Raw genomic sequence first — 12,358 nt, 5'->3', positions numbered from 1 at the left:
TCCCTTTAACAACACTGCTTCTCTCTCCCTCTCTCTCTCGTACCAAGAACTGAAAAGTATGATTGGAAACAATGTCATCGGCCTACTTTACCGAGTCCAGTGAAAGAGGATTTGCAGCTTCGAAGTTCGCCTATTGAATGTTCCAGTGGGGGATAGCACAGGCTGGTCGCGGAACCCTTAATGGTCGATAGCTGCACTGATGTCTATACGGAACGAAGAACTTTGATGGAGTGCCATAAAATGAAACGCCACTGTTTCACGTTTTCGTCGCGAAAATGGGAAGTGCTTAGCTTCATGGGATCAACAAATTAATCAGACGTTTGATGTCTTGTAGCCAGTTAGAAATCACCTATAAATTTTCTCAAACCGTGTGCGCGCGAACAGTTTTGGAGAAGAGTTGTATTGGAATCATCTCCTGATAGCGTTCCCTAATCTACATGATACAGACGGTTAGAAATGGATGTTCGTCATGGTCCGAGAAGCGCCCATATCCGTTATAGGTCACATGATGAAGAATGTCCAAACAAAGATCATTCATTCATGTTTTCTGTCACAAGAACACAAACCTCATCCGTTCTCTTCGTCTATCGCGTCATGCCCAGGGAGACTGTGAGAAATGTTCGATCAAACACTTTATCTAAGCTATACAACGGACGGCTCCAGTATACAGTGCATTTACGGCAATTTGCCTCAGTCTTAACTATTGCCAAATATCGGTAATATAGTTTCAGCATGAGAACACTGTATCTAGCACCCCAGCTGTGTAAACTCCCTTATCTGCTCTTTCGTTTCCCAAATGCTATGAACTCGTGAACAATGTAGCAAGGGTAAATGATCAAAGTAAATTCGTGCAGCAATGCAGTTTATGTTAACGCAAAGGGATAAATTTAGCAATAGTACAGAAAGATATAAAACAGCCGTTATGGTCAGATTGATGATGGGTGATTAGAATTCAGTTGTAGTTTTTTGGCATGTCTCAGAAATTGTTGCATGAAAAAAATCGTTTACTTGAAGTTATAGCTATTACACTCGAAGTTAATAATGAGTACTGCTGATCTATTTCTCTCATGAGCCATGCGGGATTGAAGCACAAATAGAGCTTGTACGGAGTCTGTGATGCCTCACGGCTGCCGAACCTGCATATTGACGTATGTTTAAAGTCTGGTCACTTGACATATCTTCTATATGGACTCGAAAGAGCAGCTGCACTGTGCGAGATGAGTTGATATATCTGGCGTGACGTAAGCCAGCGGTTCGGTGAGCAGAATACGAGTCATGCTTTGTATCTACGAGTGTGCCGAAGGCAGTCACAATCCCCAAACAATCAGCGGGTCGAGCCCAAACTCGCAAACTCATCGCTCCTAATAAAAATGACATTGAATCACATAAACTGTTGCTTAAATTGTGTATATTCAGAAAGATGAAACATTCATTAATGCCTGGATTTTGTCAAGTATTAAATAGCTAGAATCATCTGCCAGTAAAACAGAGGGAAGGCATTTGAGTACCCTTTGGGATGTTTCACATTGCTTTTATCTATGGTCTTTATCATTCATATACTTCGATGGAAATGGTGAAATTAGTTTATGATCGGTAAATGATAAACGTCAGAAATAATATCAGAGGTTGATGTTCAACACATGGTGAGAAAAATTACATTTGTATGATTTTGTTTAGATTCTGATTCCGTGCTTGACTCTGCATACGTCTAAGTAAAAGTTTTTGTATGCCTTAATAAGGTTAATTTGTTTTTGTGAATATTTGACCATTATTTTCTGGTATTTTGCAGAAATTAAACATATATAGATATATACTGGATTTACAGTTTTAACAGCCAACATTCATGCCAACCTAGAGAAACGCTCCACTACATTTCAGGGCAGAGGTGATTAGGAAGAAATCAACTGTGTTGAGTACTACTCCCAATAGTGATCTATATTTAGCTAAGAAGTCCCTCATACATGCAATATGTGGATCCACAGTGCTATTTTTTCCTTAGTCTCCACTTGGATACATAAAAAGGACGATACTGACAAATCGATGGAGTGAATAGAGTATAAATTATGATGAGTCTTATGCCGTAACCATAAACCCGTACAGAAGTAACTCAATCCCGAAGTCAATCGGTCAGGCGAACGGGAGGGACCTGCAATGGGAAGTGATGGAAACCAGGTCTTGTGTAATGGAACAGTGAACTTTGGTGTGTTTCACAAACACTGAGGGTCAACCAAACCTTGCAGCTGCTGAGACATCCCTAGCCACTCTATATCCTCTTAGCACCACACTTGGGGATTCAAGTCGTTCCCTTCGCCTCTGATCTCTAGAGAAATAAAACTACCATCTGTTGTAGCTATTGCTTAGCTTTTCAGTGCCTTTCTTTTCAGTGTGCTAGTGTTGAATGCTGTATGATACATGCTTTCAGGATTCTAGTTCCGTGCCTTACTATTCCCGTTTCAGTGTTCTAAAGGTATTGCTCATACTGACTGATTGAATCATTGGTTGATTTATTAACAGCCATGCGTACTGAAAATATTTGTACTGAATTTTTATTTTTCATTCAGTTTGTCTTCAAAGAAAGTTCTGACCTGATTCATGCATTGTATATTGCCAAAGTTTTCTACACCAATGGCTATTGTCATGTCCTCTGAGCCAGTGCCGAAGGATCTATTTTCTCTCTGTTGCCAAGATAACCATTCAGAGGCGTCACTTCCTAGAGTTGTTGAAGTTAAACTTGAAACACCATTAATAGGCACTGATACATTAATTATTGACACCAGTGAATAGTCCAGTCATATCGAAGATCTATTTAATGGTATAGATAATTATTTAATCAATATCAATTATTCCCGTTTAAACGTTAAGTTAGCCACAAATGTGACTATATAAACTGATTAGAGTGGCAGATCCAGAAGACAAATTTGACTTTGAAGGATTTTGGTTCCTTTTGTTTGCAAATTTCTCTATAGTACATTCAAAACCCCAACGCTGTTAATAAAATCAAGCACACAGTAATCAGTCTGTTGGGTTTCCAGCGTAACAAATTTGCTCACTGGGAGAATACATCAGCATTTCTTTTTTCTATTTTTTACAAAATAACATACTAGCAATCAGAGACTTTAATCACAGGAATCAAAAACTACGAATAAATCCGTTGTCTAGCGCCTTTCTCGACTAAGTAACTTAGTGAGACCCAGGATGTCTCACAGTTCTGTCTATTGTTACTTCTCTTTCTCAGAGGATAGAGATAATACTTTTTGTTTCTAAAAGTATCGTTTAAACCAAAAAAAAGGTCAATAAATAAACTGCTTAACAATACTATGTATTACTTCATTAAGCTAAACTACAAATTAATAGAATCAACTTACGGCAGTGATCGTTTGATCGTAAATGGAATCGGGTCAGTAAAGCATTATTTTCAGTAAAGCACGGAGAGCATTCCTTATAAAACAGTGTTTTGAACAACACTATATTTTTCCAGAAGTAAACTTTCCATTTATAAAGCAGCAACCCAGTTTCAGTTTACTGGAAGATGGAACACTCATGCACCAAGTTTACTTAAGACTCTATACTAGAGTATACGATCAAGAGCTCTAAGATATCCTTTATTATAGAAGAAATACTGTAAGATAGGCTTTACTACACAATCATTACTATAGAAAATCCTTTAGAATACAATTAAACACTAGAATATCGTTTAGTGTGATATCTTATTTAGACGCATTTGTTCAGCCCAGTTCCCAAAGAGGCTGCGAGTTGGAGTCTACCTTTTGTTGGCTCAACTGCGGAATAGTTATAAGAGGTTGGCAAGGTACTTCGCGAAGGGTTTGACGTTCCAGTTAACCACGATTTGTTCGGTTTCCTCGACCCATAAAATGTTATTGTCGTATACTTCAAATATTCTTGTGTGCAGAGTGACACAAAATTTGGATGGATAAATAAATACATATTACAGATCCCGGCAAATATTGCGATGAGTCATAGTATATTTGTTCGTTCATATTCCTTAATGGCATAGTGATCAGCAAACTTTCACTACGGAGTACTGTACATGCGGTTAAAACACGGTACTGAACAGAAATCTTTGATCACAGTATTCCAAAACAACTGCACAATACTATAGACCCCACTGTACTGTGAGCCACAAGGTATATACACCCTGTGGTCCAGTAGTACAGAAAGGCCGCCATATAGTACTGCACGACCAAGGGCCTTGTGGCACCGTCATACAATGTCCACCAAACACTTCGGCACAGTGTTGCACTGTTTTTGAATTTCCGGAATAGTACCACGCAGTATATCTTTTCAGAGGACACGCCTTTGTCTAAATTGGATTTGTAGGATAACTCCATTGGCTTGAAGAGTAAAGATCCGTTCGGTGCCGGATATGATGAACGCAATGTGGGCTCTGAGCTGCCTCCGAGATTTTGTGGCCAGTACATATATATGCACCGTAGGAAATATGAACAGGGCGGGTTCCTTCATAAGCAACCGTCGCTCTGTATTTTTTTTTTTATCAAATTGCGCGTCCAACGTCTGGTATAACTGAGAAGCTGTTTCCCTAATTAGATTTAATAGTGGAGCTCTCGGTAATTAATCAAACCACTCTTCCATAACTGTCATCGGGGAGGCTGTCCGGTCTGAAATTCTATCGCTCAAAAGCTGATAGTTGCGGCATGCACGTATCGAGTCATCTGCAGTGGTGTAACACGGAAAGCTTGCGGCGGAGTCCGCTACGTATTAGGAGGCCAGTGTATAAATGGAGTGGGTGCAAAGGAAAGGTAATTACCTGGCCCCTTAACCCTGGCTAATATAACTGTAACCAATAGAGTATTTTAAAACCACGGCTGGAACTAATTCATTGTTATCTCTGTAAATATATCCCGTTCCTGACAGAACATCGCTAGCTAGATTGTCCGTTATTCAATATAGGCGCAGTCACTTTAGCTCTTTACAACCTTACGCACTAATTGAGTTACACAGCCTTTCAGGCTTAGTTTACAGTAGTCGATACGTTTCCAAATCTACTAAGCGGATACTGGATTGAAGTCCCATAGAGACCGTCATACAATAACTGCGTATCTACAGAAGCAACGTAAAAACAGGGTATCAGCTACGATATACATACATGGATATCTGATAAATTTAGCTATTTTTGCATGTTATGTGGAGTACTTGCTATATATAGCAGTTTTATATTACTACTTGTATACAAAACATCTCTGAAATAAACAGCATATAAATAATCATAATAAGTGAACTGTTAAAGCTAGATTACTGCACATGTAAAGGCAGAATGACATTTGCTTGAGGGCATTAAAACGCAAAAGAACCTATGAAGGATTTTTACATGTGGCCTGTCTTCTTTCAAAGCAGCATTGCTGTAAATACATAAACAATTTAGGCAAACTAATTAACATCATTGTATCCGTCCTTACTCACTCAAACACGTAACTGCGCATAGATATAAGTATAGTTTTGTTCCATTTTCAAATACATGCTGTCTTTGTTTCTATTCGTGGTGGAAGAACAAACTATTGTCAACGAGCAGATGAAAATGGTTATTCAAGTCGGGTCGCTAACGTGTATTCAAGGTCATTAACGGAGGAAAGGTCAACAGGTATGTTCACTACGAGCGTCAATGATTCCGGTGTATCTCTGTCTCACTGAAGTCACCAGACGAGCAAGAAATGCTTGCGGAATCTCCGCCCTGATCTTGATTGGCTATGTAGCCATTGCACCAACGTTTTGGGACTGGCGTCACTTCCGCCTCAAGCGTGGTCTTTAGGTCTATAGGAATTTGCGCGCCAATGATCCACGAGAAAGTTGTTTGCTGCCATAAATGCTCCTGTCACCCGAGCGCGATGGCGACGAATATTGTCCTTCTGGTGTGTTAAAAGTACATTTCATCACCAGTGTGCAGTGTGTGTGAGCTGCTGACTGCCCGCCTTCATGTAGGTTTTTTAAGTTTCACAATGATTAATATTTTGTTGTGAGTAAATATGGATAGAGCGTCCAAAATCTCTTATCGCATCGGTACCCTAACGGTTAAAGCGTCCGCCTCGAAGTCGGGAGACCCGAGATCAAACCCCGGGTCAGCTCATACCAAAGACTTTAAGAAGGGTCCTCGTTGCTCCCTCGCTTGGAGCTCAGGTTAGAACAAGAACTGATTCTCACGGTGTCAGTATAATGTGACTTGGTAGGGTGTCATGTTTGATATCTTCGACATGATACTTCAGTGGTGGAAGCTCTTTGGCGACGTGGACATGTACTCACACCTATATGACTCCATGTTGCCATATGACAATATGCCATATGAAAAATTAATCAGTACGACGTTAAACCCCAAGCATTCATTCATTCCAGAATCTTTGTCACTCTTCTTCATGATTGTGTCTAATTCTAATTAGCCCTGGGCTAGGGAATGTATATTCATTGTCCTAAATTATTTCATGGCGTTGGGTACATGAACAGTTTCAGTCTAAACCGAACAGAGATGCATATTTGATATTTGAATATTCACTGCCACACAATTATGACTAAAATAACACTGTCGTTTTACACTATAGTTGAACTTTCCGATGTCAGTCTTTCCTTTGACCTATATTTGACGTCACGCTGTGACCGGATTTTCTGCAGTCCGTATCCCAGTTTCATTTTTTTCGTTTTCATATTTTACCTGTCAGACTCGTATACTGACATTGTTGAAATCAGTTGACGCTTCAGTGTTCTGAAATGTCCCAAGTACTGTTTTGCTTTATTGTAATATCACTGACCTGTGCGTTTTACAGTTACATGCACTAATTGCACAAAATTAAACCATTTTTTTTTCAAAAATCAAGATCTTTTGTGTTACATTTTAGCGCCACACTGCACATTGTCGACACTGCTTCGCGGTAATGTGGCATTTTTCGCCAGGAAACGGGATAAAATTCAGTATCAAACTCGCAGGGACGTGGTAACTTATAGTCTGTATCGACGCATGGATTTATAACATTGTTTAATACAAGAATCTAACTCAAACTCCCCAGACACGCTGAAATGGATCAAATAATACTCTTTGACCATGGAAATGTGTTTCAGCCTGAGAAGGAGTGTATTGTATATATTTTGTCGTTTTAGCCAAAAGTACTCACAGTACTTAAATGGTATGTTTGAAAAGTCAGGTAAATTAAAAAGCTTTAAGTAGATCTCTGTTTGTAAGCTCTCACTTAATCATTTGGCTCTTTTGTACATGTCCCTTGCGATTTGTTTTTTTGTTAATACATAAACCTTTTGAACATTGTAAACTAACATATTTAGCGTCTTGTCAAACTTCCGCTATTTTTCAATTTCTACAGCTTTTGTTTTTGGAGGGAAAGTCTTAGGAGACACTAATATTAGAACTCATGTTGTATGAAATTTACACCAGTTGTAATCATCTAAGATTATTTAAAATAAACTTTGTTTTGAGAATTCTCAACGTGTGAAATTCAACCGTTATTACCTCTATTTGTACAGACTTGATTTACGCTGTGCGTGTTTGGATACGATTGACAGGGCTTAAACATAAATTTCAGTCTCTTTTTTGATTGATACTTTCATACATTCAAGAGATTTAGTCATCGACTTTGCCAACAATTCAAGATATTTTAACAACCTCTAGGCTTCCAGAGCCCTGTTTTATTACATATCCAAGAAATGTTACGGATTTTTGTCTTTGCTATAAAAAGTGACAAATATCCAAATGTATACTTCATGTTCCAATGACTTAACGTGTTTTTTTCCTCCTGTCGGCTGCAGATCAATGAAGGCACTTAATGAAGAATGTCTTTCAGATAGATTTGCCTGGGGTATATCTTCAAAGAGGATAGCAAACATTGTGGGCAAAAAAGTAAAACATCAGAGGAATACTGGAGGGAATATATTGATTCTGGTTTACATTACGGGATACGTAGTCTCCTAGCAACATATCAGAGAAAAAATGGGAATAAACTCATGCAGCATATGTCAAGTACATGGTGAAGTAGACGAATTTTACACTACTCCACACTCGCGAGCAATGCTGTTCTTAAACTTAGTAGTCTAACGGCGTGAGAGTATTCAAAGTTCTGTTCCCACGCATTGCTTTTATAGGTTATAGCTGGGTTAAGCAAAGTACTGCAATATGTACATTTATGCTATATAATATCGCAAAATGAATTTGTTTTTGTACTTTCTTGATGGATGCGTCAAAACTTTATGTAAGACATTGATTAAAAGAGAGGACCAAAAGTGAAATTGCTCTAAAAATACAGACCGTGAAAACAGAGTTTGTACCGTCCTTTGGAACATTATTTCCGCCATTACGCGACATTATGTCCTTCTAGCAGGCCAGTCCGATTGTCGACATATTTATGCGCACAACAACCACTTTTGTCGAAATCTAGCAACAACCTTGTGAAAAAAAAGTTGTGTATTTCGCAACAAGTATTCGATATAACGTGTAATACGTCTTGTGTTCAATTCAAGTCAAGATAGAGTTGTTCAATTATGACACAAGACTTTTGTTGGAAAGAGAAAGCTTTTGTGTGTAGTGCAAGTGAGGGTCATGCCGATTCATTACAGCACCTCGTGTCCTTCTGGTAAGCCGGTCCCAGTGTTGACATATTTACAGTGCTAAATAACTGCAATGTCTGTCTGAGTAGGCTACGAAGGACATATTGAAATTTAACATGTATTGGACGATCCTGCAGAATAAATAGCTGTGACGTGCCTTTTGCGGGAACACGTGTACACCATGCAAGCAGGCCTAATCCATCAGGTCTTTACGTCTTACAACGCCAGAGACAGCTTTGAACAAAATGTATGCCTAAGTTGGTTGTAAATTGCTAAGATCGCTAAGATACTCTTGCTTGAACAAATTCTAAGATACGATCGTACTAACCAAAATCCAAAAGTTACAATCCACAGGACCCTGTTGCAAATATTTGCAATGGCCTAAAACATTAACACCAAAATTACAAATACTTGTCTCAACAAGCTGTGTGTTACATGCTGTTTTAAGCTGCAGGATTATTTTAAAGTAGGATTATTAGAAATCAAGGCAAAAAATTGTTAGAGATGATTACATTGTCCATTTATATACACCGTCATGTAAGAGTAAAAACTGGCCTACGACCACGATCTGACCTTCAAGCATTTACAATATAAAGCACTAAAGCATAGGAAGTAAAACCAAAGCAGTGCCAACAGTGTGAAAGTTGTCACACGTAACCGGTGAAGTATCACTTTTTTGGAGGTTACTTCTGTCAGGGTTTTATTCTAACTGTTCATGGATATCGCTTAAATAGTAGCAAATTACACCCCTTCCATTATTTTAAAAACAAAGGTCTTAACTGAAATTTAATAGACGTTTGCTGTTCTAGAATCACTAAATATGCTGTGTTGTAATCTGATCCAACAATTACAGGAACCCAGTTTCCTCCCACCACGTAATGACCCAGGAGCCTCTCACCAATGCGGTCGCTGTGAGTTCAAGTCCAGCTCATGCTGGCTTCCTCTCCGGCCGTAAGTGGGAAGGTCTGCCAGCAACCTGCGGATGGTCGTGGGTTTCCCCCGGGCTGTGCCCGGTTTCCACCCACCATAATGCTGGCCGCCGTTGTACATGCGAAATATTCTTGAATACGGCGTAAAACACCAATCAAATAAACAAAAAAAGAAATCAATCAATCACATAAAACAATGCAACAGTACCAGACTTCAGGGGTTCTTAGTCCACCAGCAGAATCCTGGTTTATGCACGAATACAATATGAAAGTCTAAAGCATAGAAACTGAATCAATATGCTGTTCATCGTTCATTTCCTTTATGTCAGAGAAGCAACTTTTGTATCATTGATTGTAGAGTCATTTGTAGGATCTACAGTCGACTGTAGCTGCAGTCAGTTTATGCAAGCTAGCCCCAATTCAGAACGACAGATGATTCGTTCCCACAGGGCACGCCCGCACCCAGCTGGGAGTCTTACACAGGTCACACCCATAACGTGTGTAGCCTGTAGAGCTCTGATCACTACTTTGGCTGCCTACTCTGCAGTTCTTTTTGGGGTTCACGGGGAAACTTATCATCAAAGGCACGGAGTAAATTTGAAAAGTTTCGCGGCCGTTGAGAGAACTGAATAACAAGTGGCGTTGGAAAAGCTGTAATTGATTATTGCATTCTGCAGACGACTTTCTGGCATCCGTCACGGATTCTCGTTTAAGCATGATAGCTGCTGGGGGCTCATTCTCACACTTCATCCCCAACTGTTGACTGACGGTAACCATCGAGCCGTTATACACACAATGTAACCTCCTGTAATACACTCAAATGTAACATTTCTACATTACATTGAAATGCAATACAATACATTGAAATACAATACATTTTGCCATACCCTTAAATGTAACCTCCTGCAATACACTTAAATGTAACCGTCTCGAATACAGACACATTTCTACAATACAATCAGATGTAACCTTCTGTCATACTTTTAAATGTAACCTTCTGCAATACTCTCAAATGTAATCTTCTACAATACACTCAAATGTAACCTTCTTCCAAACTCTTAAATGTAACCGTCTTCCATACTCTTAAATGTAACCTCATTTAATACACTTAAATGTAACCTTCTGCAACGAGATAAATGAAACCTTCTCCAATACACTCGATGAAACCTTCTGCAATGCACTCAAATGTAACCGTCTGCAATGTACACAAATGTAACCTGCAGTACACTGAAATGTAACCTTATACAACACACACATTTTTGCAAGCCTCCGTGTCAGTGTTGTAAATTATTTACAGATTTGTAATTCGTAAAGTGAATTTCTGCTCAGTACACTCATAATTCTCATATAGTACACTCATAATTCACTCAGTGTCTATATTACTGGACACGGCTGGTGTCTTTGGATGTAAATCAAATTTCACACTGCTAAATTGGATAGTCATCCTTCTGAGTGAGAGACCTTTGGAGTCTCATATTAGGTTTTTAAATAACAGTTCCAGTACTTCTTCGTGGCATTCAGTGTAAGGATGTAAGTCCAGTACTGGTTGGCCTTGTATAAGGACACTGTGTCCGAGATCAAGTTCATGAAGTGATCTTTGACAAAGTGTACAGAAAGGAAAACGTAACATGTAGGCCTACCTCAACTGAGAGCTGTGTCCAGAATTTCTTTAAATTTTTTTTCACTTTTTTCTCATTAAGAAATGGAACAAAAGTAATTTTCAAAGGTGGGATTTAAGATTATACTTTCCATGTTTTGTTCACATTATTCTGAGCACCTGAAAATCCATTAAACCTATTTGAATCAGCCTAAGATAGTTCATAAAATTTTGTAGAAATTAACTATTTTCACTGATAAGTAAGATAGAATGTTATAAAGGAAGCAAACACGTTATGTGACGTTAAAACGTGCTCTGAAATTGCCACTGTATTTATAACAATTTAAATGCTTTCTTTGGTTTTGCAAGAGTTCTAAAAATCCAAAAAGAAAATAAAATACTTTTAGTAAAAGTTTTGCTTCCCGCTTCAGTTTAAGTCCAGTTTAATTCATAGCATAGTGATGCGACAGCAAACCCCATATTTGCTACGTGTACTAAATTTCAGTCACTAAGGTCCACAGATAAGTGTTAAAATCAGATTTAAAAGTCAAAGCAAGCGTTTTGAAATCAGTACCTGATGGTTTAGTCGGGATATTCCAGCGATGACGTTATATGTATTCACACATTGAGATTTGCTGCCATTTTAAATTTTCCTGATGTGTTCAAAGTGATTTAAAGCTGATGTTACGCCAAAAGCAAAGAATGCTAGAGTGCCCTGTGAGCATTATATGGTGGATGACACAATAAACTACACTGAGAGAAAAGTTTGGGTCAATTCACTCAAAAATCTGCGTTATACAATTGAGAACTCAATTGAAAACCGAATCATATGATCCGATCAGATGAGTAATGGAACTCTTCTGTTATATTGTTGACTCACTTGCTTAGTCGGACCGGCCCGGATAGCACAGTTGGTAGAGCGTCCGCTTCGGGACCGGGAGATCCAGGATCAATCCCAGATCGAGTCACACCTAAGGGGATAGTGCAACGACTGGTTGACCCGTATCAGTATAATGGCTCGGGCGGGGCGTCTTACTTGCCTTCGGTAAGTCGTCTCAGTGAAGCAGCACTAAATAAAAGAGCGGTGGAAATCCGTCCTGCAACAAGGAGGAACATTACACGTACATGCACCCTAATGATTCCTTCGTCGTCATATGACTGAAAAATTGTTGAGTACGACGTTAAACCCCAAGCACTCACTCACTTGCTTAGTCCAAAAACTCACTCTTTCAGGGCTCATCTGATCTGGTCAGTTAGC

This window comes from Liolophura sinensis, chromosome 8 (genome assembly GCF_032854445.1).
Source record: "Liolophura sinensis isolate JHLJ2023 chromosome 8, CUHK_Ljap_v2, whole genome shotgun sequence".
NCBI lineage: Eukaryota > Metazoa > Mollusca > Polyplacophora > Chitonida > Chitonidae > Liolophura > Liolophura sinensis.
This window is presented reverse-complemented; position numbering follows the sequence as displayed.